Below are 27148 nucleotides of genomic sequence, written 5' to 3'. Positions count from 1 at the left end.
CAGGATTTCGCAGAACCTCTATAAAGGGCGCATAAATCAAGTGACTGTTGCCGGATAAATCATTCTTGCGTAATCCTAAAAAAATTACCAAAAATGTTTCGAGAGCCAACATAATCCGAGCCGCCGTCGCAAGAAATGTGATAAATAAACGCAGTAGAAAGGTTTTCCTGGAGGCTTACTTCGAGGCTGGTGATTATTTTCTAAATCTTGTAATTAATCATCGCAAACATGCAACTTCCTCCCTCCTTTTCTCCCAGAAAATAATTATCTTACCCACGTCTTCATAAAGTTCCCATTTTAACCGTAAATGTGTTATCGTGTTCCTCAAGTATTTCATTATTTGAAAAGTCTAAACTAAAATCAAAAGACTCCAAAATTCCTGCTTAAATCATTTGAAAACTCATTGCCACGGACTAGAATATGTACCCGTCTTAGATGCCGAAACTATGTTTGAAGTGCGGCTTTCTCACACTCCACTTTTTTCATAAGTTTTGAAATTGCGTAGTATGTGCCAGTACCATATTTCCATGGCACCATAAACCTATCCAGCTTGTCAAATGCTTCATATCCAATCCTATAAATTGCTGCATGCATTAATTTACTTAACAGCAGCGTCAGCCCTGACCCGTGACTGCAAGAGATTAATTCGCTTCTGGTTCCACGCGGGCCGTGTCACCTGTCCTGATAGAGCGGTTGGAAATACGGCAATCCCTCGTAATGCCCTTGCAATTTACCGTACTTATGTGAGGGTAGCACAGACATGTTCGTCTAATTCTAATGTATCTCACAGAGAATTAAGGCTGGTTAAATTGGAAGGTCTATGTGGACTTAATGGAACGGTAAATTGTTCTCACATGTCACATGCTGATTTAGTTGTCTTTTAATTTTAAATAGTTATTGTCAAGATAATCCAGTTCCTAAAATAGCCTACGTCGAACCTTCCAGGCGCGTTAAAGGGCAATTGTCTACAACTCGTGAATTATTCATCTGTTTACGACGCCTCATCTCTGCGGTTTAGGCAAATGACGCTCCAATGAGGTTAAAGCGCCGTGTCCTTCCAGATACAATAATAATAACCAACTTTCTGCACGGTAAACCCGCTTAGAAAGCGTCTTGTTTTGACAAACAAACTTAGTGAAGCGAATGCAATGGAAGCCGCGAGACCAAGTTTTGACAATTGACATTTGACAACACACTGACAGTGTATGATTAATACCAATAAAAATCTATCTATCTAAAGGTTTAGGAAAATGACGGTCCAATGAGGTTAGGGCGCCGTGTCATTCCAAATACAATAATAATAACCACTTTCTGCACGGTAAGCCTTTTTTTCGCTTAAACGCTTCATAACAAGAAGTAACTATATACTGAAATAGGCCTGCGTATTGTTTTGATACAGAAACTTAGTAAACCGAATGCAATACCTTTAGAAACAGTGATATCAATCTTAAGATTACTTGAACAGTCGCTGATCACAGTGTCCATCATACTTTGTGAAAATATATAGTACAACGCGTGGTCGTACTCTTGTCGTATCAAAACCTTACGCCTATTTGTTATAAGCTTATCTTGGTGACTTGTCGAAAGTCAGGGATATATAAGCGTATTTTGTGGTCTTACTTACTTACTTAATAGATTTTTGGAGTTCTCACGCACAGAAAGGAAATTCGATTTTTATTATGGCTTTAAGCTTTTGAACTTTCGTTCAATGACCACGTTTAATCCTGCTTCCTCCCTTCGGCCTTATATTATTGTTCTGACAAAACTATGATTATTCTTATAAAATGTATGTAACATACAACTAATACTAATTTATTTTGTTCACAGGTATGTGTATAAGGCATGAATAGCAACACTCACCATGCAACCATTTCCGTCTTCACAACGCACATAGGTAAATACATCAAGTAAGTGGTGACATTAATTGCTAGATCAAGAATATGCACATTACAACTGTACATGCAAATGTACTTTCGCTATACGTCTGTACAATCCAGTATGGGCATATGTTTATGTTAACGTTCCGCGACATACTGTCGTTTAACACGCATTTGTATTTTTTAGGTACTTTCAGGTTGAAAAGTATTATACTGTAGGTGTAGGTACCGATTGTCTTTGTTACTCACAGGTACTGTACTAATATTATAGATTCATCAATACTTTTTATTACAAGCTTTATGTTAGTTTTTATGCTTTATGTATTAAGTGTTCAAAATTTGCAAACAATTTTTCGACCATTTGTTGGGTATACAATTGAGCTGAAGTTTGGCATACTAATGAAAAACATAAAGAAATGATGAATTGGTAACAGCGTTCTGACCTAGCGATGAATACCAAAAATTATCCAATAATTTATAACTCAAGATAGGTTATAGGCGTTCCAAAATTGAAGCGCTGAACTTGTGACAAATTGGACAAGTTTCCTTTAGTCGCGGCTGGACAAGCGAGGAATGTGCACGTGCTAACGAGCTCCCGCACACCGAAAGTTATATAATATCATTGAAATTACCATTGTACTATGAGATAAAACAAAGTAACCTCATTAAGTTGGTATTTGTTAAGTTAGAACCATCTCGATGAGTAGTAACTACATGACTTGTGAAAGTACAGTCGGCGATAAATTTTTTTTTACTTTAATCTTATTATAGATTCCTAATACCTTATAAAAGATAGTGACATAATTAGGTATATGTTGCCCTTCTATTGTTAATACCGCGTAACATTTTGATCGATAGGTATTCAGTTTTCGAAAACCATGAAATTCACGTGTTAGTACAATCTCTCTCGCACGTAGTTTGTTAATTATTACAGTATCAAAACTATGCGGGCTCCACAAATTGGGAAAGTTTTTATCGTATGGGATTATCGCCGACCCGCGCTATAACTATCTGGGAATCAAATGGTTGTATCTTCTCATGGGTTCACTTGAATATGCGCCTTTTTGCTACTGGGCTATGGATTACCTAGTTCCTCTAGTACCTAGTTAGGTATTATCTTTATGTTTTGATAAAGTTAATAGTTAAGGGGTTGGTAGTGATTAGCACGCATATTTAATGTTAATCTGGATGGAATGCGGTTTATTTCATAAGAAAACTACACGTTAAATTCTAGTCAAACGACTACAGATGTTTGCGTGGAACATAATGTTTTTACCTTTACCTAAGTACAGGGTCTCGCTGGTGTTCAATGAAAATAATGAAGCGCTATTCTTATCCTTTTGTCATAATTGACATCATTCATTCATTATTTATATTATGCATATATCTAATTATTACTTAGACGAGGTAGCAAGATAGTGTTATTCAGACTACTTATTAACCTATCCCTAATGATAAATAACAAACAGTACACACCAGCTGTGGCGCCCATTTGGCAAACATCTTCCCAACAAACGCATTCTAAAAAAACCGAGTAATTACGCCATCTTCAACCTTAAGCAAATCACATTAAGATACTCCTGGACTTTTCCAACTACGCCACCAACATGGCAATGCTTGTACTAACGGACAACTACAAATAAATCTGTGCCAAGAAGTGATCTATCCGAGCTTGGCAATAAAAAACTGGATGTAATCCAAGGCTTCTTTACTTATGTTCTTAATTTTGAGTTTTTTGTTTATTGCGGTTCGCTAACGATAATTTGATATTTACGTATATCAGTTGATTAATAGCGAGACAGATAACGAATAAAGAAATGACGGAATTTCGATTTTAGACGTCCGCTGCGCGCTGTAGTGATCTGATGCGCTACCGCGTAAACCGAAATTCGCAAATTGCGAGGATCTTTCTCTGTCACTCTAATTACGCCTTCAATGGAGTAAAAGAGAAAGATCCCAGCAATTTGCGAATTTCGGTTTTCGTGGTAGCCCCTCTGATCCGACTGTCATCGTCCCTTGTGGGAATTGTGGGACTTGTCCTACTCCAAGCTGTATTACCTATTGGAAGCGATAGAAGAAGCATTGGGCTTCAAATCGATACAATTTTATTGGAAACCGCAGCTTAGCTTATAAAACCACAGCTAATAAAACCCCGCTACATCTACCGGTTTCTTATCGAAAACTGCACCCTAACCTTTCAGCTCTATTGGTCTATGGCTAGGCACACATTTTTCTGTCGCCTTATTGCATTTTTAAGAACTATTTTGATTTTTACCTACGGCACGTCAAAGGTTTGGTTCCCACGATTTTGGTAGCCATCAGTCTACACACATACGAAAAGTTTATTAAAAAGGTTCTTATAATTTCATCAGATATCATTCGTTACTAATGAACGAACACGTTTAATGAATTTATTTACAGCACTAATCGATGTTAGCGGCCTTTGTTCCGCGAACGCTTGTTTTTAGACTGACGTTCTCATGCCATTAGTGATCTGAATGTTTTGACATTTCTGTCAGACAGAATAACGCGAGTGCTGGATTCTGCGTCGTAAATGGTATTTACACTCGTTGGGAATAATTAGCTGGTATTGATGTGCACTGATGTAAATGTTCGATATTAATATACTCAAAGTTCCTCTTTTGTGATAGTTAATAATTTCAAACCCATGTAACCCATGTAGACATTGAAGGGAAATTCGTTGAAATTATTTCAGCATTTTATGCAATTTGCACCTATATTGTTTATGTCAAAATTAAGCGATCTAAAGCTGTATAAAACCGCATCAGTGTACCTCCATTATCATCTTTTTACTATATTTTACTTGTCTTATGACCTATACCAATAAATATACCGGTATGATATCGAGACGTGCAACCAACATCCTCAGACTATTACGAATAGCTTCTACGAGCATCGAGGAAATTAAACTGTGTATTATATTATAAATTATAACCCACAGCGTACTTTAGCATCAATAGAAGCGGATGACACTACTTGTTTTCTGTAGTTGTATAAGGTTTATATTGAAAACTACCTCATGTTTTAGAAATTACTCTAAAACACCACATTTTCAATTAAGCTTAAAAGGGGTCACCTGTTATCTCAAAGACTCTTTTATAACTTCTAGGTCACATTACCCTGGTTCACCCTAGGACTATCCTGCGTGAAGAAGCCGATGGGAACAGGTGGCCTTTAAACGATACCGTTTGACCTAGACCGTGCCCTCGCCCAAGACGCCGCTAAAAATAGCGTGCCATCGGCCGTTGCCCAGGAGGTGTAAAATTAACACTCTTCCCGCCATCTCGACGTGTCACACGGTGATTATCTGCGATTTATACCAATAAACACATTGAAGAACTTTATAAATAGGTTGCGTGCCATTTAATATACATATAGACATTATACACCGTAGTGTATCTACAGAGGTAACACGCACCGCTTAACTGTCTTTGTAACAATTGTAACCTTCCGTTTAACCAAGAAAATAGTAAAGATCCTCAATTCAAATGTAGCTATTCTTTTTTTATACACTTATACAATACACATAGCAATGTTTGCTGTCTCCTTGTTTTGTACTAGAAAGAAACTCCAGTTTACCAAAAAGGGGCATACAAAATTCTTGCGCCAATTTAAACATTAAAAATGACTATGCATTATTAGATATGACTCATATCTCTTAAACTCATAAAAAACATAATGATGCAGTGACAATTTTACAACATCGTCAATAACTATAATTTATACAAACTCATTAGTCATTAATCTACGCGAAGACATTAATGAGTCATATCACGACCTTGTGGCAATGTTTAGTCTATCAATTATATGACAAAACCTACACGTCTATGTATACTGGACAGTTTTGTGGTTTTCCCTATGGACAGAACCAGGTGATTATGTGATTAATGAAAACATTGAGAACACTGCACACAGGTGCTGTCATAAATCATAAAGTGTATCTTTCATTATCAGTTGCGTACCCAGGATATGTTTCAGACGAGACTCTATTTTTTTTTTTGGCACCTAAGCGATTACCGTCGCCTATGAACACATGCATCACCAGAGGGATTGCAAGTGCTTTGCCGACATTTCAGATGGGAGTACGCTCTTTTCTTGAAGGAAGTCTTGAAATATAGTGCAGCTGTGCTAGGGAAGATGCGAGGGGCACAAACCTCAAAATTGTGATAATCGAAATAATTCCTCGTTTTGAACCTAATAATCTCTCTAGCTAGTCCAACTTCACACATGTAAAGTACAAAGTAGTTTGTAAACTGCACCACATGTGGTTTAATAAAGCTTTGCGAAACTCAAGCAAGACTGGTTTCAACACAAATTAAACTGTTCCTACTCTGTTGAAGCTTTGTGTTCAGTTCTACTTCAATTTACGCTCAACAGATGCTTTAATGCCGTCGTAAGTGTAATTTAATAACTCTACGAGTATTATTGGGCTATAAAAAATTAAGAAACTGTAAACAAAATAATAATCTCGCAGCTTTAAGACCGATAATATAAACTGCACTACATATTCATATTTATCACAAAAAAATTTCTTCATGAATTCACATTGCACTGAGGCTGATCGATCACTATACACTGAAAAAAAAGCCTGAAGTAAATAAATTTGCTTTCCGAAAGTATTTCTTGAATAAGTATCAGTTATTGTTTTGCGTGTAAAAATTGTACCTGTAGGTGTTAGTTGTTCAAAATCCACTTAAGTATAACAATAAAATACCAACCGTGCAAACGCAGAAGTTATAAATAAAACCAATTTCGCTGTGCGTGTTAGGTTAGGAAGTTTATAAATAGGTTAGCATTTAGCACCACCTTTGACGTTTAATTACGACAAGTTCGAAACAAACATTAAGCTTTTTTGTTATCAAAAATAACCAATCTAATGAATTTCTAAAGATAGAAAGAATAGAAACTTTCTTGAGAAAGAATATACTTTTTTTGTCTAATTGTAGTTCCTTGCTGTCACAAAATTGCTGTTCCAGTTTCTGTAGAACGTCATCAACTCATCACGTAGATACTTAATCCTCATATCGTTATAATAAAACAGTTGCAGCATGGTGCATTTTAGATTCCATTAGCTATCAATAGTCCTTACAGCTTGGCGGGCGTTGCCTTAACTTGTATCCCATTCCCATGACACGAGCATTGCCCGTAGGGCAAGGACATTTTTCGTTCGGTGTATGTACCTATAAGTTGTCACAAAAGCTTTTTCAACGTGTTGGGGTCGGCTTCTTTAACATTGTCCCGTACACGGGAAAACAATTGAAAATTCCAATTAAAAAATATACATGTATTTAATAGAAGAATGTAGTAAGAAGCGCCGCTTGGGTTTCTCGGTTAAGTTCGATTTAATTAAATTACAAGTAGTCTACTCAGCAGCTACTTGAAAATTAATCGCGTCTGGGCAAACGCCTCGAGCTAAACCTTATGCTGATAGAACAAATTGCTTACATACAACGTAATTTAGATTTGTACACTTTTTTAAAATTATCATGGCCGTTTTGGGACTCGAGAGTTACACAGCTCCTATGTGTCAAATGAGAACTTCGGTAATATAGCAAGCCAAGCAAAAATCCGGACGGCAAAAAGTGTGGACATACAGTTTTCATAGTTTTTTTAGCCGCCTGGCTAAATCATACGTCCATACTTGATTATACTTATACATGCCTCCCAAACACAATGAGGACCATTTGCTCCGCCTTAACGATTTCCCGAAGTATCTCCTTGAAAGGAACACTTTAAAATACGCGAAAAGCTTCACTTTAAGACACTTTAGTCGAAGCCAGGATAAAAGTCGAGATGGAACGTACGAGCTTTTACGCGGCTTCGAAAGCTCTCGAACATTTTCGACTGGAACAGGGCTTCAGGCTTTATCTTAAGTAAATAACCACTTTAATGCACTTCTTTCTTTAACTCAAAATACTAGAAAATGGTAATAACGCGTCGCTCCAAACCTACGGTAATCAACAAACGTGGAACTAGATGAATAAATCTTCAACACTGCATCAATACGTGACGTTAAAATTTAATTAATTGATATTCAATGTTGTACCGATACCACACTGTAACAGAAGTTAGCCTAGTAACTAACGTAACTGGGTTCTCCATTGTGTTCCGTAACTAACTTAGCCGCACTGAAACACTAACACGAAAGCAATTTGCACCAGCTACGTCTACAATCTCAGTGTTCGGAGCGAATCGTTCAGCTAGTAATTAATGAAGTTGCAGGCAGATTCCAATCGATTGCCGAAAGCACATTGGTCGCTCGTAGGGACCAGTACAAGGACGTTATCTGATAACGTACAATTCTTACGGGGTTGCGTTAAACTGGATCGCCCAAGAATCTGACTCACCTACGCTCGCGCAACCAATGACAATCACACGAGCCGTGGTCAGACGCCGTGGCACCAAAAGGATGTAAAATCCTCAACATTTACAAGAAGATAAGCTTCGAGTCCTTCATCAGTCGTAATATAACCAGAAGGGTGTATAAGTCTAAAGTTTTGCATGACGGTTATGATTTTTATAGAATATCTCGTTCGTGTTAATTAATACTGCTACATTTACTTGACGCAAACATTGGGAAATGGCAGGAGGCGGTTTCGTTTAGTTGGGAACTGATGAGAATCAACGGGAGGTTGATAGTAAATTTTAATTAAAGGGTGCTTTTGTCGTAGAGAATTTTTCGTAAATCTCTAGGAATAAAAGTATCGCCCACGCCATCGAAGTAATTCCAAGATAATTTTCTTCCTTCCTTTAGACAATCCGTCTACGCGCCCAAGTTTAAGGTAAAAACGTAATTTTGAGGCATAGGTACCAGTGGCGGCGCGTCAATAAAAGCCGATTCCCAACGGCTGGCCTCTTTTTGGACGGTTGAGCAGCCCCGGCTTGCCTATGGATATATTTGAAGCGCCGCCACTTATAGGTACCCCATATTTACATATACTTGACGTCTTCTAAAGTCTCCTTTTCGCTGGACAAAAGCAAAGTAAGGGCCGTAGTTCGGAATGTGACTCTAAAGGCCATATATGGCATAGAATAGACCAACAACAACCACTAATTCAGCATTATAACATAATAAAATATTCTATCGCGCACCGATCTTTGTGCCGCTTCGCCAACAAAACTTGCAACAATGTACATTCTTCTCTCTTCAATTTCCGAGAAAAGGTTTAAAAGGTCATACAATCCCGGTCACTTAGGCCCGGTAGCCGTAGCTGTGTCACGGGTCCAAGGGCGGAAATTAGGGACGGGACGACACTTATCTGACCGATCGTAAACCTTGCTACAAAGGCAAAAGGTCTACCATTGTTGTGCCCTCGTTTGCACGCCCCAGTGCGCTGACCCGTATGCCTGTGCCTGGCAAAATGACACTCGTATGGCTGCTATCAAAAGAAAGCCACACTATCACGACTGAAAATGGTTATAAGAATAGATTTTATGTGTAAGCTGGTCTTGGATGCCAAGGTGTGTTGTCAGGAGCCAACTTAACAAAAGGTTTATTGTAATATTCTAGCTCTCATTTTATTTTATTATGTTAGAGCTCCTATTCAAACATGTCCTTAGAAGAGTTCTCGCTTTAATATGGTATTGCCCACTCGCTTTTTCGATTACCGACTTGATAAATTGTAGGCCTTCGCTGAAGGAATTATGGAAGGTCCACTGCCAAAACTAACAAAAAATCATTTAACTGAATGTTATGCTAAAGGTGCCAAGCGATTTCCCGCTGGCAAATAATATCTATAAATCATGTTTAGGCCTTTAATTTACTTAAATTTATGCCATTATGTAACAGCTGTTCATTATGCACCATTCAGAACTGGTTTAACATGATTTGACTGCTGAATTTATCTTATCTACACATTATGTCACTACCAGTTTATTTATTTAAACTTGTAAATTTGATGCAAACCAAAGATAATTGTAGTGGAGAAGATAAAGCATTACACACAATAAATAAATAACAATCGATATAGGTTTTCATTTTAGCTGTTTTTATTGTTAAAAGTCAAAATTGGTTGTAAATATGGTCATCTTAATAGATCGTTGTATGTCACGTTGCTTCGGAACTGTTCGCTGGAATTAGTTGAAAGCAAACGAGCAAAGTATGTAGCTGAATCATAAATAACATCTGCAGTTGGGCACGACTTTATTTATGGTAAGCCTTGCCTTGGACGGCGTAAACATGGACTTAGCTGATTTACATGTCAAAACTGCACAGGTAGGTTTTAATAGGTTGCAATTGTATAATTTGTATACTTAATTATTTCTCAAACCTAATAAGTATGTCCCACTGTATATTTTACTGCTAAAAAGTCTCCTCATTATTTTACATACGGAAAATGTAGATGGGTACAATTTTTGTCGGGGACACAGTTGAGAAAGGAAACTCTAAATTTTAATTAGCACACAATTGTTCTATATGAAGATATTATGATATTGAGTACGAAAATGTGCTCATAACATAAAACATATTTATTAGGTAATTAGATAAGAAGAATTGAGTCTCTTTACTCCGTTTGTTTCTTGTTTTATTTGGTTTAAATATATAATTCTGCCATTAAAGCGGTTTCTTAAGCCCCAAAATTACGAGATAAAGATAAAGGTACATGTTTGTTTTGTCACTTTACTGAAGTGAAAGCCAAAGCCGGTTGGATAACAAACCAAACAATTATCGCGACGGGTTTCACTTTTATCTCATGAATATTCACCGGCGGTTTTGTTAATCATTACCTTTACTACGTGGACGCTTAGACATGAGATAACCCGTGTAAACTATCGTTTATAGGCACATATTTGTTTAAGACAAATATCCCTAATATAACGTGACCATAATGACTTAATGACCATGTTTGACTGCAAAAAAGTTTAAGTATATCAGAATTCTTATTGTGGGCTTGAGTTCTTCTATGCATAGGTAATAGGTAAAGCCTAAATGCCAATAAACTGATAGTTACCTATGACAATGTGATTTAAGAATTCGTCGGGTACTGTTTTAATATGAAATTCATGAATTTCTGAAAGTAATATTAGATAACTATATTCCAGTTTATTTGTTTATGGCGGTTCTTTTACTTTAAAATTAGTGTGAATTTTTAAAGCAGGTTTTATATTGATAGCAAATAAACATGTGTCGCATGTGTTTTCGTTTTTAAATAATTATAAAAAAAAACAAATGTTATGTAATTTATTACCATTTGGCAAGCAAAAAAAAATTGTTTTATGTACAAACCAGAGCACATAAGTGATATAACTAACTGAACTATTGACCTATAAATTAAAGAAATAAAACAGGCCTTAATAATATCAAAGATACCGAAGTTACGCAAGTAGCTTATTATGTAAATATATTCACGTCGGACGATTTATTTTTACCTGCAGAGAACATCGCGTGTAGTTTTTTTAAACATTGTTTATAGCATTGGTTTCGCTATATGTATATTATGTATATAACTTTCTTAAAGTTTACCGAGTTGGCGAAAGACTTAAATACTTAGGTAGTGTTCGTTAGTTTATAATGAATTTTACATTATTTCGTAACTGTTGTAAAAAAATGCCTTAGTCCTAGTATTAAAAGTTGGTTCCCCTAAACAAGAAACAAATGTTGAGTCCTTTCTTTTTCTTGTCGTTTTACTATTGACAGAGCGATCGTGATCATCTTTAAGGTTCACAATTTGCCGCCTTTCTTCCCTGATGCCTTTCGTGTGTTGGGTCTATAAACAATATTTCTCGGTTAATAAGATAGGATAGATTTATGTACCTATGTCAGCCCGAGCTGCTAGTAGCAATTACCAACTGCTGGCAAGAAAGCTCTTCCGATCCTGGGCAGGACGTAACGTTATGTACTCTCCGCGGGCGGTACCATACCATAGAAAGCCTCGATCGCATGTTTATCATGTCAAGTTGCCTTTCCGAAAACAAGTGCCTTGTGGCGTGACGGTACTCCCCGGACGGTTCAAGAAAGGCGCGGCACGAGTCACAAATGCCAATGTCAGAGCCCATTGTAAAGAGCCTTTACCTCCGTACTTAAAAATAAAGGGGGAGCAAAACACAGAAGGGAGGTGTGACGTGAAAAGTTTGGAGACCTAATCTTCTAACGTTCACGTTTAACACCGTGGAATGCAATAGTTGTGTGAAGATATATATGTACATCACCTCATAAATGTAGCAATCACATGTGTAAATTGCTGTTATTATAAAGGAAGCGCATCAACTGTGCACACTGAATACGTCATCAAAGATTCACACCTGGTGTTGTTCTGATCGCTTACCGAGAAAGAGGTATTCTAACCAGAATAAATGTGCTCTCCAAATACGCATAGAGTCGAACCAAGCTGACTCAGTTTCGAACCGCAAAGGATTAACCCCTTAAAGACCCGCTAAATAAAGAAAGCTTATTCCTACTTCTTAGATACATGACACACCAAGAAAAAGAATGAAGAATGTTCAGAATGTAGAACGAAATCTGAGGTATTTCCTTTGCTGAAGATATGGGGTTCTTCAAGAAGGGGGTATCCAGGTTTCTCAAGGGGCCGGAACGCGTAAGGGCTCCTTCTATGTCGCTTATGACCATGGGCGAAGGTGAACGCTTCCATGTCACATAAATAAAGTTATCTTATTGTTAGACGAGCTGGTTGCTACGACTTTTGAGGTCACGTGACACTAAGATGAACTGGCTGCTACGAATTTTTCAGGTCATATGATGACACTGGTTATAGTTGTTATAAAACGTAATAAACGTAAGCTTGCGCATGTAGTAGGAATAGCAACATCGTAATCGGCCTTTGTTCAACTGTTACATTATGCTTTGTTTACATACGCGCAATCAGCTTCTGATTATGGCACTATACTGATGATTAGGTACTTACAACATTACGCCAATTAATTAAGGTTTAGATTTGAATGTCCATTTCCTGTGTAGATACTAAATGAAGCATTATAAATAAGGAACACGGAGTTATCTTTTGCATCCATCTACCTAATTCGTTGTGATTTTCCGTCTAGACTTTTCATTTCATTGACAGAACATCTAAAGACAAGCAGGCTCCGAAGCCAATAAGTTTGCATATAAAAATGCGTACACCCTATAATTTTAGCAGAGCTCCAACTTTCAGATGTTTCAAATTAGTTTATGTCAAACGCAAATCCAAAAAAAAAAGTGCCTTTTAGCGAATAAACCACCTTTGCCTGGTACTCGTACTAGTAGTTTATTTTCGATCGGTGAGGCATTTTAATGGTGTTTTGATCGGTTGCACAAAAATAGTAATTCTTTCCGATGATGAAAACAATACCATCTGTCTCGATGAAAGGCACTTTTCAAGTCCGCCAAAGCCTCAGGCAAGGAAAAACAATCCTAGCCTAATTGTCTTAAGTGCACCACGCCCGCTGACTCACCGTTTGCCGTCTGCCCGATGTCTGCGACACGATCTGCGACGTCAAACGTCGAGATTGCTGATCGGCCGTGATAATTACTGATATTGATATTTCCTGACATTAAGACGTGATGCTTTAAGGTCATGCATGACAGACGTACCTTGTATTATGGTATGAGTACGATTAAATTTCACCGTAATACATTACACTTGTGGACATTGTAATAAATAATTAATTACAGCTTGTGGGACATTTATAATTTACATATTGTTGAGCAATGAAACGCTGTCCGTTTTATTTCTTATTAAAATTTAGACAAGTAATTAAGTAGAAGTAGAGAGATCGGATATCGGACGGATAATAATTATATTGATTAAATAAATGTTATTAGATATCTTCGATATTAAACTTTCGTGAGACATATTTTAAACTGTTTATATAACGGTTTCACTCACTTGAATTTTTAGTCGCTATTGGCGACATGTTTCGGGCCCTTCGGGGGTCCATCCTCAGGCTCGAGTGCTCGCGGCGACTGCAACATGCCCCGAAGGGCCCGAAACTAAACTAAAAATTCAAGTGAGTGAAACCGTTGTCGTATAAACAATTAGATATCTATCATAAAATTCATGTTTGACCTTGTCACCTCAACTAATCAGTTTAAACTAATCGCATTTACTATTTATTTTATTATACTCTTTATTGTGAAGATTCCGTTTTCTCTACGTAATTAATACTGTAAGTACAGATGATTAATTAAATCCATAAATTGCCAATTACGAAGTTATCTTGAAGGTAGAGAATGAATTTAAAGATACAATGGATAGAATATTCTATCCAAATTAGCTAATTATCCTAAAAGTACCTATTTAAATATAATATAACGTAATTGTTCTGTACGACGTTATTTAAAAAGGTTTTCATTTTCACGATGCAAGATTGATGATACCTACTAATCTAGATTAGGCTAGCTTTAACCTAAATTAAAAGCGTTTACTGATGATTAGGACAAAGTAATTAGACTAAAAAGTACTTTTGCTAATGTGTTAAGTGATAATTGATTAAAGAGCTCGTGGTCATAATAGCTGCCACTGACCACTTAATGCGTCGCTAAATGAATTGGCGTGACAATGTCTGTAATTATGGAAACGGTAACAAGAAAATAAACGCAGCTAATTTGTTTACACTCGTTACTTTACACTACTTGATTGATTGAACACAGTGTGCAAATATGCGACACTATTACATGTGTATGGTTTTTTTTTCAATCTCGATTAAATTTTGAATACATATAATATAATTATGTAACACGCCGGCGATGGATGTGCGGTGCGGTGTGTCGTAGTCGATAATAGTCGGAGTCCAAGAGTGCTCCTTAAAAGCGTTCTTCTGGATATGAACTGGTATTTAAGTGTAGGCCTTGCTTAAGGTGACGGTAGAGGTGGGTAAATTTTCAGATTCTGTCAATTTACCCCATTTCACACACAAGCGCACTTCACGCACACTACCTCACTTTACTGGGACAGGTCATTGACCCATCAAGTTTTTTTAAGATTGCGTTTTGAGTTTAGTGTTAACCACTGACCTCTTTTGAGGAACAGAAACTGTAAAAACGTTCCATTGAAAGAAGAAAGAGAAACAATACATTAAATCTTGCTCTCCTTGTCTGTTCATGTCACACGTGACGTATTTAAATTCTAATTTAATTCATTTGATTGTTAACTATTTTCTGCATATTATGGCTTTGTCGAGATACGCGTTTTGTAAAGTTAAACCGAATAAACCCAGATGTCATTAAGTCAGATGTAAAATGTTATTTACTACTCTATACGGTTATTCATAAGGCGAAAAATCAATTCAATTAAAAATTTAAATAAATAAAGTTTCGGCAGGGTGGAAATTTAATTAAGGCCGACAAAATAAAATTTAATAATATATGTCGGCTGATGTACCCCTAAGATCTTTACAGATTTACTTGTACGAGTATCCTATATTCGCTATTTATTTTGCTATTAAATTTATAAAATTAAAATAAATAATTAAATATTATACTGGCATTCCACCGCTATTATTTCAGTGCTGAACTGATTATCTTCGATCGTAGCCTTGATGATGTAGTTGTACTTACACTTACGGCGGTAGGAGCGGCAATGAACCCCGCGCAGCGTAGAACGAGAGGTGCGTTGGGATAAGTGCATATACATATAATTCTTCGTGCGTCTGTCTGTCTGTCCGTCCGTCTGTCACAGTCTATTTTCTCCGAAACTACTGGACCAATTCAGTTGAAATTTGGCACACATATGTAAATTTGGCACACAAATGTAAATTTGTGACCCAAAGATGGACGTGTAACGTAAATAAAATGTATTTTAGAGAATTTGAAATACGGTAGCCATTTTGGGGGGGGGGGGGTAAATGAAAAAATTAAAAAATATGTTTTTTAAACTATATAGTGTTACATATCAAATAAAAGAGCTCATTGTAAGAATCTCAAACATATATTTTTTTATAATTTTAGGATTAATAGTTCAGCAGTTATTCATGAAAATAGACAAAAAATGATCATTCTCCGCCCACTTTCTCCGAAACAACTGGATCTAAAATTTTGAAAAAAATACACAAAGTAGTTCTTTACCTATATATGTCAGGAAAATCTATAAGAAATGTGCAGTCAAGCGTGAGACGGACTTAGGGTTTGCAAGATCCGTCAATTTTTCGGATCCGGATATTTCGGATATTAAAATTTGACGGATCCGGATATCCGGATAATTCGGATAATACGGATCTGTATCAAGAAAGGTGACGAAATTTACAACTTACATACAAGGAACAGCTAGTAAAATGTAAAATAATCATATTTTAGTCAATTACAATTATTAATAATTATTATTATTGTCTCAAAACAATATAAATATGTATAATAAGATATTCAGTGTAGTCTTAATTAGGTATTCATATTAATAATATTATGCATTTTTTTTAGGAGGCCGTAGTCAATTTGTAACCGAAAACGCCAAAAATGAAGTAATTAAAGCAAATTTATTTCTATATATCTGCTCAGAAGAATTAATTCTAAAGGTGCCTAAAACCACCGCTTTAACTTCGGCGTTTTTTCTTAGATTTGCCATTATAAGCTCACAAAATAGAAAATGGAGAAAAACCTACATTTATGTACTTTTATTATTATTTTATACCGGTGTGGTGTGATGTAATTTATACTATTAAAAAACGTACTTCCTTTACCTTGGTAAAATAGCTATACCTTCAGTCGTTCGACTGAGAAAAATGGCTTAGAAAAAGTATCTAACTCATTTATTCAGTCCCCCATTACAACAATCTTCCATTATAGGTATATATAAATCCAGTTAATTACTGCAAAATAATGTAAAATTACTACAAAAGTTTCGGGAAATTAAGAAATTTGGGCTACAGCTTCTTAATAACGAGAAAAAAATATCAATATTAGTTACTCAGCCGCACATCAAGCACATGTTATTTATGTTAACAGAAGACTGGGAACCGACACGATAACACAAAAAAGTCACTGATAACAACACGCACAAGCACTAATGGTGTTCCAGGTAGACGACCCAAAGGCGACTGAGCGAAAACCTGATAACAATTACTTTAAAACATACAAATATTTACCCTTATTCCAGTCAGGAGGCATGCAGGTAGCTCGTTTTAGGGCATTTCTCAGGAGGGCCATTTTTACGTGTCCGGGGCAAAAAGTTATTGAATTTACTGTTTAATAAATCTGAATTAATTCAGGCATGATCTTCAGCATATATTCTGTCTGGAACACTATCAAACTAATTATTTTTTATTTATATAATACATGAAAAAAATATCCAAATGCGAAAAATGATGTTCGGTGGGCGTGTCCCGCGCCCAGATTTTTTGAAACAAAAAATTATTACTCAAGATGGGGAATTATATCGAAGTTATTATCGGTATTCACGCATAAGGTATTAGTTAACTAATCATATTCTATAAATCAAAATAATGTGTTAGCTCAACACATTGAATAAAACCAAATTTACGATGTGTCCCGGGCTACTGACTGATTTCGGTGTAATTTACAAACCATGTCGGTACACTTACAAAGTTGTAGACCAGGAACTCAGTGGCTCAAACAAAGTATGCTTTAGTTGTGCCTTAACCGTTGAATAAAGTAGAGGTGCAGTCACAGTATACTAAGGTAGTTTCTTAAATGTTTCTCTGTCATTCGGTGGGTTTGGTTCTATGTTTTTTTGAGATCGGTGGTGCAATTTTCTCCCACAGTTTTAGTGTCTTTATCGTTACGCAAGTGATTAAGAAATCCTCGAAAGTACGTATCAATCATACTATTTCTGTAATTGCTAAAAAGCGATTAATTTTGACATCACTGGTGTTGATTTCCTTGGTTTCAGTGGATTTTTTGACCACCGATATCAAGAAAGTGATCACCGAATTCAAATCCTGCTTTGTAAACTAGTTTGTTGTACTTTATTTTCCAACTTATCACACCTAAAAAGTACAAGATATGTTTTATAAACGTAAAACTATGTACTTAAATTAAATCATAGTATAGGTAAACAAAATCACTAGTTTACAATGAGTAGTTTTTTTTTCACAAGACGTATGTTGAAAATCGTAGACCCAATGTCTCTTTCTCTCTATCCGCTGTTGTCTTAATTTCTCTTCAAACCAATGGAGTATATTATGTGAATTTGTCCTCTGTATCACTTGTGGCCCTCCTACACCACGATACCTTGAACTTGAGCCAATTTAAATAAATGTAGTTAATTAGATCCCACTTCGTTTAAAATAACTTGTGTAGTTACATACTATGCAAGGTGCACCCACAAAACAAGGGATTAAAAATAAAGTCGCCTTCGAATGTCGAGATCGCTTCAAAGGCACTGAACGTAGGTAGGTACTGATCAATATTTCTAAAGCATAGCCATGAACACAAATTCAACATAGCCAATGTTTTAACAATCCTCAATGTCTGATGTATTTATGTCTAAATATCGGAGTTACAATTTAGCTCAAGTGTTTGACGGTGCAGGAGATCATAATGAATAGGTGATTAGATCTTTAAGCATTAGTCAACAACTTTAAATTGAGGGAATACACGCTTTAAAACTCTGTCATTCAAAAATACTACATATTTTTAAGTCTAGCAAAATACTTGTTTTCCGTATTGTTTACATTGTTTTATAAGTGCATTAAAAATTTTTGAGCATTGAACACCACTCAAAAGTATCTTGTTTATCGGGTGTAGGTAACATAAGTTTCTTTTTGATGAGTGTGCCGTTGGATTGTGTGATACAAACATTTTCTTTTTCATGGCACTTAAGTATGTGCGAATTTGTGGTCGACATGTCTAAAACTCGTTTCGGGACCATACGTACTTCGCCCTATTGTATGAGGATAGTCAATTAGTGTGGGATATCTTCTAGAGATGTTGTTTCATAAGCCGCAACTTGGTTATTTTAAAATCTCGAGTAAACAAAGGTACTATCTATTAAATTTATGTAAGCTATGCGATATCATTAGCCTCGCTACATTTTTTTTTATACCACATAGGTGGCAAACAAGCATACGGGCCGCCTGATGGTAAGCAGTCACCGTAGCCTGTGGACGCCTGCAACTCCAGAGGTGTTACATGCGCGTTGCCGACCTTTTTTTAAAAACCTGTACACTCCTTTTTTGAAGAACCCCATACATCACTTATCATCAAATAATAATGAAAAATATGAATAGATTATAATATAATTTAGATATAATATTGAAGTGTGATTTCTGTGTAAGCGTTTTTGAATTCGGTGAGGCAAATTGATTTCAGTGCCTGCACATGATTTCGGTGTTTTTTAAATCTCAAATATCAAAAAAACTATAAGGTTCTAATGGAGGCCTCCACTACCAATATTTTTTATATTAAGGCTAGATTTTAGGAAATGAAGTCGTGTATCAAATAAGTAAAAAATAAAATTCGGCACCAAAGTCAGGCACCGAACGTCATCTCTGAGAATCGCCCTTTAATACTGTTACTGTTACTACTGTTTAGTTTAAGCAATATTTGTATTTATTTTATGACGTTATCGCGTACCAATAACGCGACCAATGCAATATTTAACGGATCCGTGAGATCCGAAATATCCGGATCCTATGAGACGTTGGATCCGGATCTTAGATTTGACGGATATCCGGATATTTCGGATATCCGGATATCCGGATCTCAAACCCTAGACGGACTTAATATACGGAACCCTTAGAATGCGAGTCCGACTCGCACTTGTTTTTGTTTAGCTCTTATTAGGTTTAAGGAGTTTTATGAGTGAAAAAAGAAGTTTTTTGTTTTATGTGCCCGCGTTATTGCCGATCGATTGTGTTTTAAACGATAATTAGACAAAAAAACTTGTTTTTCACCCAACGAATATAGATCCCCATGACACATCTTCCAAGTCGCCTTTGGATAGGCTTAATTTTAAAAAATAATTGAAATAATGTTCTATATCATTCATACTTGCAAAAAAAGACTAAAAATAATTTACGTGACCAATGCTTATTATTAGTAAATATCTTACAATTTAATATCTGATATATCACACGATACAAAAAAATGGCCGCAAAGTTAAAAGTTTATTTATTTACGTTACTAGTCCATCTTTGGATCACCGACTCTTTGTCATATCATATGTGAAAAATGTGTACCAAATTTCAATTGAATTAGTCTATTAGGGGCAGACACACGAGTGATCTTAAAAGGGATTTTTTTCTTGAATGATTTGTATGTACTTACCCCAACGCATTTCACGTTCCACGCGGCGCAGCGTAATCAGTAAGTACCTAATAATTAGTGTCCGACCGAAACACAAATTTCTGTATATATAAATATTGTTGTCCTACTTGCTCGCCAACTTTTGGTCTTTGCCACATAGTTTAGTTTCATAATACGAAGTACTATTTCGTATGTTTCGGCCAGGCCGAAAGATTCGGCCGTTTTTTGGCCGAAACCGAAACTACGGCCGAAACATGATTTTATGGCCGAAACTGGCCGAAACCGAAACCGAAACCGAATCTTCGGTCGGACACTACGAATAATCACAATGGTCTTAAGTACCACAGACCCTACTGTCGCTTAAGTCCTTTATGACAATCTCTGCCTATTAGAACTTATAAAAAAAAAGAAACCGAGTAATTATATCCAACTACCGAACCTGCTTACAAATTTTCTCGAGATATTTGAGAAATGTGATATGGAAAGGAGAACATTCGAACAAACGAAAGTATTTTTGCCCAAGCTGAAACGGAGACCTTCGCCTACGCTCGGTCAGTGATGGTTTAGGTACAGTCAGCTGCAGGTCACCCCTGCATAGAAGATTGTATGCAGGGGTGGTACCTTTTCTCTGCAGCTGACTGTACACCTATAAAAAATTGTTGTACCTGCTGCAATTTTATACCGGTACCGTACTTTATATTTCAACAGGTATAGTACCTTCAAAACGAAGCGGTATTGATAAATAATAACGGTACCGTACCGCCTATAAATAATAATAATAATTCAGCCTATATACAGGGTGGTCCAAACCTTGACGTCCAAAAATTTTTTTTTAGATTCCTCACGTCGTGGGCTATCAGAATATACCCCATGTATGTTAGCCGATTTTTCGTAGTTATCGAGTTATGATTTTTTTTTACTTTTAACTTTTCATATGAAATTCCGGGGTTCCCATACAGAGTGGCTAAAAAATAACTGCATTTCCGTTGCCAGGGAGGTTTTGGGATTATACTGAGCAACTTTTACAATGGGGCCAACCCCGAAACCGCGAAAAAAAATTACCCTTCCATAGAAAATGGACTAGCCAAAATGTATAAAAAGCCAATTTTTTTTTCGCGATTTCGGGGTTGGTCCCATAATAAAAGTTGCTCAGTATAATCCCAACACCTCCCTGGCAACGGAATGCAGTTATTTTTCAGCCACTCTGTATGGGAACCCCGGAATTTCATAGGAATAAGAATAAGAATAGAATAAGAATAAGAATTGTTTATTGCCACATACATGAACATAAAATAGAGTTAGAATTACTTACATAATAAAATAAAACAGTTGTTATCATATACAAAACAAAAGTGAGAAGATCTTTGTATTAGGCAAAGGGTTCCAGTCTCAGCGTGTGCCGGGCCTAGGTGCCCGGCGCTGGTTTTCAGACCGGTCCCAGACTAAGGACGGTCGGAGAATATTACCTACATAGGAAAAGTTAAAAGCTTAAAAAATCATAACTTGAAAACTACGAAAAATCGGCTAACATACATATGGGGTACATTATGATAGCCCACGATTTTTGGACGTCACGGTTTGGACCACCCTGTATAGACAATAATCTCAACGCTAGCCCAATGCGGATTGGGGACTACACACACAGCTTTGAATTTCTTCGCAAATGTATGCACTACGAGTATGCAGGTTTCCTCACGATGTTTCCTCCTTCACCGAAAAGCTAGTGGTAAATATCAAATGATATTTCGTACATAAGTTCCGAAAAACTCATTGGTACGAGCCAGGATACCAATGAGTTTTTCCTTACCGCTTATACCGTAAAGAAATAATGCAGTCTCTGCTTTGCACGATTATTGTGTGGACATAATTCTTATAATCACCGAAACATACATACCTCTACGCACAGAATGTCATTGAAATAAAACATTGTTTTTTATAGTAAATTAATATAACATTCGATTTATACACATAACAATAAGCAGGCCAGGCCGCAGCGATATTGGCCTGTAAGCTTCATCTCGGTCTCCAAATCCGCAAAACTCGCTGGTACTAAATGCTGGTCTTGCCGTTATTAATTATCTTGATTCTTGAAGATTATCAGAACAGCACGTTACGTAATCGCATACATAGACGGAACGAACGTCAACAAAGTAGGTGTAGACACTGCAAGTCTTTAAGTATTAAACGAATTACGCTTCGTATTAATAGATGAGTAATATTTAAATGAACATATAATATTCTCTAACATAAATACAAGATTACAATTAATTGACATCAAAAGTCATTGACGTACAGAAGTCATATTCATTTTTATAATGACGCAAAATTGATACCAGCATAATGAAAATCAATCCCAATCAGTAAAACGAGTCTTTAAACTTTTTTCATTTTAAGCGGGTTTTGAAGGAACAAGTTACTTAAATTCGATTGTAATCGTATTGTTTTAGGATAATTTACTGCTGTTTTCGACCGTTACGACCCGTAAATAACAACAACTCACATTTAAAATTTGACTGGAGCTCGACGTGATTATATTTATTTACCCTATTTTATGAAATACAATTTATCTACTGGTATACATTTTCGTATGCGTATATGATGAAATGTCTTTATTAATGTCAAAAACGAGCTATGACGACGTACACGTCTGCTTCGATGCAAGGCCAACGGCCATCTGACTCGAAGAAGAGTTTTGAGTGATGTCGTCAATGTATGGAAATTATACGAAAGTTTACATTTGGGATTGAATTTCTGTGTTGTATTTGTGAGTAAAAATATAAGTAGATAATAATCTGGTAGTTTAGTTATCTAGCCTTCAAAATCCCACAACAACTCAATTACTGTCAAAGACAAAACTGTAATGCGTCTTGCTCAAACGGAACTCCATATTTTGATTTTTGGACACTTTTAGTGTCGATTTGTAGAGAATTACAGGAAATAAAAAAAAATATGGCGTGAAGAGCCGGTACACGGCTTCTTCGTGAACAGATTTGCGTATAATTTAATGCAGTTATTAATCATTCATTGAACAAATTGATTGCACAAAGTGAGGTCTAAATCGAAAACGTCATATACCGTCCCCTTAAGTACCGGGCTGACATTTATTTTACAAATAAATAATAATTGAATAACTATTAATATTGAAATCTGCATTAATCCGAGGGTGAATGAGTCAGACGTCCAATACAAAACTGAAACCCACCGGCTTAGTCTTCCTGCGGTTGGTCGGAGTCGATAATCGAGACGGCAAAAAGAGTACTCCATGTAAACGTTCAACTGGATATTGACTGAGAAGTGTGAAGAGTACCGAGATCACCTGAGATTTATTTTACGAATAAAAAACATTTGTAGCTAAAGTTGAACTACATTTGTTATCAATCGAGGGAACGAGTCAGAATCAGGAGTTCAACAGAAAGCTGAATACCACGAGCTTAGTCTTCTTACGGTGTGTCCAAGTCGATAATCCTCACCGAGACGTCAAAGAGTGCTCCTTGAAAACATGCAACTGGATGTGAACCGATGATAACTGTAATTGGCCTAGCTTAAGTTCCGGGCTGAGATTTCTTTTACGAATAAAAAGCATTTCTATAGCTAAAGCTGAAGTAGTAACCAATCGAGGATGAACGAGTCAGAGTTTTCACAGAAAGCGGAATCCCGCCGGCTTAGTCTTCTTGCGTTCTGTCAGATGCGATAATTCAAGGCGAGATGTCGAAGAGTCTTGAAAACGTTCAACTGGATGCGAACTTGTTAGTATAATTAGCTTAGCTTGTGTACCGTACCGGGCTAAGATTTGTATGATAATTCGAGATTGTTTATTATATTAAGCATGTGCAACGTTGGCTTAATTATCGTCAAAGCGGCAGTTGCGTTACATAAAACTTCTATGCTTATCTTAGATTGACTTAGATGCTTAAGCTATTATATCTTAGATGCTAAAGTATCATTTAGTTTTAGACGGTCGAGAACGGTGTGTTGGTACATCTGCCAGACTGCCGCCTTCATCTCAAAAATCCTACTTTGGCTGTTAATCTTACAGGCTACGGACGCAAATGTATGCAGTAAACACTGAACAGACAGCTCAGTACTGGTATCGTCGGTTTGTAAACAATGGGCTCGTAACGTTTTATTGGGCCGACGGAGCGATAAAGCACAGGCGGTTACATCGCTCCCGTGGGAGCTTAACCTCTCGAGGGGGTTTAAAGCGTTCTGAAAATTCGGTTCTATATTGGAACGTAAAGTCTATTTCTTTATTCGGTAGACTGAAATGACAGTTAATAGTATGAAATGACATTTCATGTTCATACTATTAACTGTCATTTCAGTCTACCGAATAAAAAAATAGACTTTAGGTAGTTGTGAAATGGTCTCTGGATTCGATACAAGTAGAACATGAGTGCAAACTTATAATCTAGAATCTAGATTCTTGAGGTATTGGGTTTTAAAAATAAATGTAAAAGCCAGTACGTTATGTAGACACAGGTGCTAAGGGAATATCCCGACTCAACTCAGATTTCACACCATTTAAAAAAATATAGAATTGCCACTGACGATATGGCTAAATAGTTTTGTACTACCTCTCATCAAGGCTGTAATGTGTATGCTTGTATGATGATGATGATTAATGATGAATATATCTGAGCTATGTATTAAATAGACGATAAAAATTATGGAAAGTTTATATTGTAATCAATTAAGATCCTGAGCAAATTTCTCGCTTTGTTTCCATAAAACTTTTGTCAGATCTGAAACTAAGTCATCGTAATAGACGAGAAAACATTTCTGTAAAGCTCTTTTTGGAGAACAAATTGTTCGTTTGATGTTATTGAATTAATCTATATCGTTTATTGCTAAAGTTTCTATATGTTACGTTCAACAAGGTAGTTGTGACATTTGAGCTCGTTATTGCAATAATTCTGCTTCGTATTGTTTCAGTTCAGTCGTCCTTAGCTTTCTCGAAATAGTTTTGCTGAATTTCCTGTTTTCATCAGGAAATTGTATACTCTCTTACCGTAAACCGTCTCAGTGTACAGTCGACCTAGTTTAGCCGGAATTCCGGGGCAGTTTAAGCTATACGTGCGGTATAAACTTCCTTCGTAACCGCGTTTACCCGGTTCGAAGTCATACACAATTTAAGAATAGGTAGGCCGGCCTTTTTTGGTGCTGTCACAATATTGAAAGCGGAAGCGAATTATATGAAAAATACTTGACGAAAAATGGCAAAATGAGACATGCTTTATTGAATTTCATATGCAATCATCGATATTAAACTTTCGTGAGACATATTTTAAACTGTTTATACGACAACGGTTTCACTCACTTGAATTTTAAGTCGCTATTGCTATTGGCGCGATCAGTGCACGAGTTGCAGTCGCCGCAAGCACTCGAGCCTGAGGATGGACCCCGAAGGGCCCGAAACATGTCGCCAATTGCGACTAAAAATTCAAGTGAGTGAAACCGTTGTCGTATAAACAGTTTAATTTCATATGCAGATTTGTCCTAAGTTTAAATCTTTATGCCTGCGTTAGTCCACGCAAACTTTAAAAGGAAAAAGCTAACTGCAGTAATAAATTATGGACAATAAAAAACATATCACCAAGTTTTGAGCCTACATGGCTACGTGGCTACCACAAATCAAATCTTTCAAAAGCCACCAATCCTTTGTTGAAAACCTCATAAAGATCCGAAACAATGGCCATAGAATCGCCGGCCTTTACTCGCTTCCGCCCATCCCGCCGTCCAGTAAACCGTGGAGTCACAATGAAGCACGTATAGAATGTGACCGGGTGTAAGCTCCGCTTCTTAGCCCGATAACTGGAGTCCAACAATGTTCCCATTGGTGGTAGTAATAAATGTAATTATGCCTTCGATATTTAGTCTGTGATCTAGTACAGTTGCTTGACTAGGCGCGTATAAGTTTGTCAAAGTAAACAGCGTTCATAATTCTGCGTTTAGTTTGGCATGAAACGGCATATTCACATAATTGATTTTAGCGTTAATTAATAATTTTCGTAACATACAAATCCAACACGTATTATGTGAGGATTCGATCCATAAAATAGGGTGTCCTACTGACGCATTGATCGGGGTAGGACTAGCAAAATAAAGTTTCCCTGGAAAATTCAAACACACCTAGTCGCCATTAAAAGTTTCTACGTTTTCTCACCCAGAAGCGCTCCATTGTACAGACGCCATCAGATATATCGGAGCGGCTAAGGCGCTCACAAATATCTGAACACACCTCTATTGTCAGGGCATTAGAGTGCGTGTTCAGATATTATGAACACCTTGGCCGCTCCGATATATCTGATGGCGACTGTACATCCGAGCTTATTCCGTCTTTGTTCGTCTCATGAATGAGCGACTTTATATATTGTACACCTTTACTTCTCTGATACCTACTTGTATAAAATACGGACGAAGGAATAAAACTATTTTGTCCATAAAATGCAATTCGTTGGAGTATTTGTGTTCGACCGACAGCATTTTAGTTATCTCATACAACAATTCAACTGCATTAATTATTTATGACATACAAGACTACCACGAATAGAATTGAGAAATCACGTCAATTACACCTTTTGGTGTTAGTTGGGCGATCTAATGTTATCTGTATTGGGACTTTCGTGTAAGTCGCAAATTTTTGTATATGGGAATTGGGAAGTTGAAGGTAATATTAAATATGTGAATTTTTTGTGAATTATTCAGTGCTGTATGTTAAGCGATTGCAGTGCAAACTTCATTTTTCTAAAAAGATTGCAGTCAGTACCTATTTCCCAGGAATGTAATGTCGCATCATAAAAAGGATAAGCGTCCCACGGCGAGCTCCAAGCGTCTTCCGGAATGCTAGCAGCAAATGACTCGGAACAGAAAACGTGATGCGTAAATATTCCTTAGTTGTGATAATATTTCTTTCCGTATTTCTGGAGACCGTCTGAGTTATGTGTGCAGCGACATATAGTGACAAACATAATAAAAGTTATATTATAAATTAATAAGAAGTTTCACGGACTTCCCACATAACCTTACTCTAGAGTCTAGACATAACTTATCGCATAGGTTTTAATGAGCGTTAGCATAACTTTCACCATTGTTGATTATTGTCAACTAGCGACCCGCC

General features: G+C 36.6%; 1 protein-coding gene across 5 annotated transcripts in view; it reads left to right on the top strand.

Moving 5' to 3' along the window:
* The window catches only part of LOC134655687 (phosphofurin acidic cluster sorting protein 1), a 177068-nt gene that overhangs the window by 78310 nt on the left and 71610 nt on the right, over positions 1–27148 (top strand). The window lies entirely within an intron of this gene.

The sequence above is a fragment of the Cydia amplana genome, chromosome 17, assembly GCF_948474715.1.
Source record: "Cydia amplana chromosome 17, ilCydAmpl1.1, whole genome shotgun sequence".
NCBI classification, from domain to species: Eukaryota; Metazoa; Arthropoda; class Insecta; order Lepidoptera; family Tortricidae; genus Cydia; species Cydia amplana.
This window is presented reverse-complemented; position numbering and strand designations above follow the sequence as displayed.